Genomic DNA, 4,249 nt, shown 5'->3' with positions numbered 1-4,249 from the left:
TTGTGTGGCACAAGTACTTTGGTTGAAATAATAGTTAATTGATTTAAGATTAATAATAGACACTATTCCCATATATCGTGATAACACTAGTGCCATTTGGATTTTGAAAAATCCTATTCAACATTCAAGAACCAAACATATTGATATCAAGCATCATTTTATAAGGGATCATGTATCCAAAAGAGAAATTGAATTAAATCATGTTTCAACTGAAAATCAACTTGCAGTCATTTTTATAAAATCACTAGCCTTTGATACTTTTAGTACATTAAGAAAAAATCTTGGTGTGATTGATTTGAATGCTTAATTAAAGTTCTTACAACATTGATATGTGTTTTTGTGAGTGTATTTTTTTTGTTTTTTTGATTTTATTTGTATGTTTTTTTTTTTTTACTTTTGTGCTTGTTTGCTTTAGTGTCTTTTTGTTTTATGTATTTTCAAAATATTTTTATATTGAAATTAATGTTTTTGAGCAATCATACAAAATTTTCTAAGTGTGGTATTCATTTGTACGAAATTCATTTCGTACTAGAGATTCCTGTAGCATATCGATAGTTGAGTTGAATAGTTTGCGTACAGGTTTTTTAGTTTTTATTACAGATCATCTGTACGATCCTCAGTTCATCTGTACGATATGTATTCATTTGTATGTACGCATATAGACGGTTATACATATATAATCAATTTTTATTTTTGATTGTACATATGAACCTTGAGTTCGTACATACGAACACTTGGCATTCTGAATAGGGGACATTTCAAAGCATCATAAAAATGATCTTAAATAACTGATCGTCCCGGATGAACACATGTTAGTCTGTACGATCGTTTGGTCAAAAAGTTTGTACGAAAGGATGCCTTGTAACTTGCATGGTTACAAAAAGCTGTTTTATTTTGGATGCATTAGTTTGTACATACGAAATTTTAATTTGTACATATGAACGCAACATCGTATGTACGAAATCCATTTCGTACATACGAAAGATCATTTTTTCCATTAAATAGAAGGCTTTAGAATTCTAATTTCATACACTTCAAAAGCCTTTTCAAACCCTCTCATCTTTCTAAATCTATCAAATGGCAAGGTCTAGCAAAAGGAGTAGAGTGGATAAGGAATTGACTAGGGGACCTCCCTCTAGAAATCACGAAGAAAATTTTCTATCCAAAACAAGCGAATAATCTTTTCATGGTTCGTTTCCTCGAAAATCACCCCTTTTAGAGTTCTTATCCAGGAGAACAACAATTTCAAAGTAATGCATCTTTTTTACTTCGACTCAATTTGATTTTATTCTAACACTAATCCATTCATACAACAAGAAAATATTCCACTATTTTCTTGCAAACATGACCTTCAATACTGATCAGAATAGGATTAGTTTCTATGTTTTTAAAAAGAGGGTAGAAATGACCAATGAGGATTTGGGGATATTATTAAATTTAAGAAGTCAAGGGATTAGAGCCCATACCTTGTACTCTACCTCTAACTATGTATGGACTACAATAAATCAAGTTATTATAGGGATTAGTGAAGTATGTCATTTGCTTAAGGTGTCCACTCTTAACTGAAATGCCCGTATCATCCAGCATGTTCTTCGAACTTCTGTAATTCCTAAATTTAGTGATCGAATAAGCATTACTCCCCTTCTTTCCACTATAATGTACTTGATTATGAATGGCCAACCAATAGATGAAGCCCAACTGATCATTGATTACATGTATGGACTTTCTCAGATTGGCCATGTCTCCTATAAGAGAAAGAAGAATATAGCCTGGGACACCTTTTGACATACATTCTTAAAAAGAAGTATGGTTTTGTTCATCCTATTAAACATCTAGAAGAGACTATTTACTATAAAGATGGATCATTCATAGCAATCTTTAATAAAGATGAACATCTAGAAAGTAGTGACTTTGAGGAAGAAAGGAGAGGACCTGCACCTGCACCTGCTGTTGGACTAGACTTTTAGGAGATGGTCAAGCGCTTTAATCGTCTTAAGAGCCACTTTGATCAACATTTTAATTAAATTAAAGCTCATCTTTAGCAGTAGGATTTTCAATATCAGCAGGATATGGGCTAGGTAAGAGGTCAATTTGAATCGATCAACACGAATATAGCTATGAGAAATAGCTATTTTAATCTATTCAACCAACCACCTCCTCCAGACCAGGGCCCCTCAGAATAATGACTGTACTTCTTTTATGATTGTCATTATCGTACTTCTGATGTGATGTGATGATGTTTGGAGTTTTTGTAACCGTCTTATGTTTGTATTTTTATGTTAGTTGTTTTTATTTTTAAGTTGAATTGATATCAATTATACTCAAATGTATTATCATTTACCTTGGTATTAATAAAATTTAACTTGTCTTATTTTTAATCTCTTTTAGAAATATTTGTTAGCCTATATGATTATCCTGACATATTTGATATAACAAGTGGTATAATTTGGAAAGCAATACAAAGTGAATTCATTAGAAAATTTAATTTTTAAAAAAATTAAGTTAGCTTATAACTCTATCAAGTTAAGGCTATCAATCTCATGTTTCATTTTAGACTAACATAACTTTAATATTATTATTGAAATTTTAATATTTTATTATTTTTCATTTCTCTTTTTAATTTAAGTATCTTTGTAATTAGAGATTTAAGCTTTTAGATTATCGATTTTGGAAAGTTCAATTAAAAACTTGAAAAATGTACTAACGTACAAAAATCTAAAGAATGTACAATGATTCATAAATTGAAAAAGATGCACAAAATTAACCTAATATAAAAAGATGCACAAAGTGTGCTAATTTTTGAAAAGATGCACAAAGCACCATAAGTATATGATATTTTCTCTATCCTTTAATCTTCAATTTCAAAAAGAATCTTCTATTCAAAATTATTTTATATTGAAATTTGAAGTACATAAATTTTCATTTCATCTACTTTGTAATAATTTTCCTTATCTTATTGTTTATACTGATTCATAACCTTAATATATTTTTCTTGTCTATGTTATATCTAAACTTAAATCATATGAATCTTTTTTTTTTCTAATAACCCTTATCTTTTTATTCTAAATATAAGCCATTCTCTTTCATGATGAATTATCAAAGGCTTCTCATATGACTCCTTATATTTATGTTGTTCATTTCTTCCTCTCTTTTTGCTGTTGTCAAAAAGGGGGAGAAATATTATTTGTGTTTGTTTTGTTCGTGTCATGTCTTGTTCGTATTTTCTCGTGTCTTGAGTTTTTTTTTTTTTGTTTTGTTTAGGATTTCAGTGTCATTTTTGTGTAATTGTCTTTGTGTGTGAAGAACTTTAAAATTAAAAAAAAAATTGATTTGTTCATAATAAATGCCCCTTATACTCAGATGCTTTTTTATTCAAGGGGAGTTTAGGAGAAACTTCGGATTTTCAAATTTACACAAACAATAATTATTTTGCCATCATAAAAAAGGGAGAGATTGTTGAGAGAGTTGTTACTTAGATTTGAATGTTTTATATTCTTGTAACTTGTATGTTTTTTATGATCCCAAATATTATTGTTTTGATTGTTATTTTCTCCTAGCACATATTGGAAGAATTGTTTTCACTCTTGTGTGTACTAATATTTCAGGAAAATCATGCTCCAGATTGTTGAAGACTTCAAATCAAGATAAGCTTAGAATGTTTTGTAAATTGAGGTGTGTATTTTTTTTTTCATTTTATTGAGTCTGAGAGAGTGTCATTGTAATTGAGTAACTAAGCACAGACACACCTGGGGAAGAGTTTTAAAATTAATGATTTTTACACTAATCGTACAGTATGAACCATGTTCGTACGGTATGATATGATAAGTTAACATTTCTAAACGAGTAACGAAACAAACAGAGAGGGAAAAAGTTTTTCTAAGTATAAATCGTATAGACGAAATGTTTAATTTGTCCCTGGATGATCTGCTCTGGATTTGCCAAATACACTGTTCGTCCAGATGAAATGTGAAGTTCGTCCCAGGCTGATCTGCTCTGAATTTGGCAAATACATTGTTTGTCCAGATGAAATGTTAAGTTCGTCCCGGGATGATCTGCTCTGGATTTGACAAATACATTGTTCGTCCAAACGAAATGTTAAGTTCGTCCCAAGACGATCTGCTATGGATTTGACAAATACACTATTCGTCTAGAAGATAATTTATATTTGTCATAGGAAGATCTACTGTGGATTTGGCAAATATACTATTCATCTAGATGAAATGTTTAGTTTATCCCAAGATGATAAGCT

This window comes from Dendrobium catenatum, unplaced genomic scaffold (assembly GCF_001605985.2).
Source record: "Dendrobium catenatum unplaced genomic scaffold, ASM160598v2 fragScaff_scaffold_123, whole genome shotgun sequence".
In the NCBI taxonomy this organism is placed as follows: domain Eukaryota; kingdom Viridiplantae; phylum Streptophyta; class Magnoliopsida; order Asparagales; family Orchidaceae; genus Dendrobium; species Dendrobium catenatum.
The sequence above is the reverse complement of the archived record's forward strand: the minus strand, read 5'-3'. Positions refer to the sequence as shown.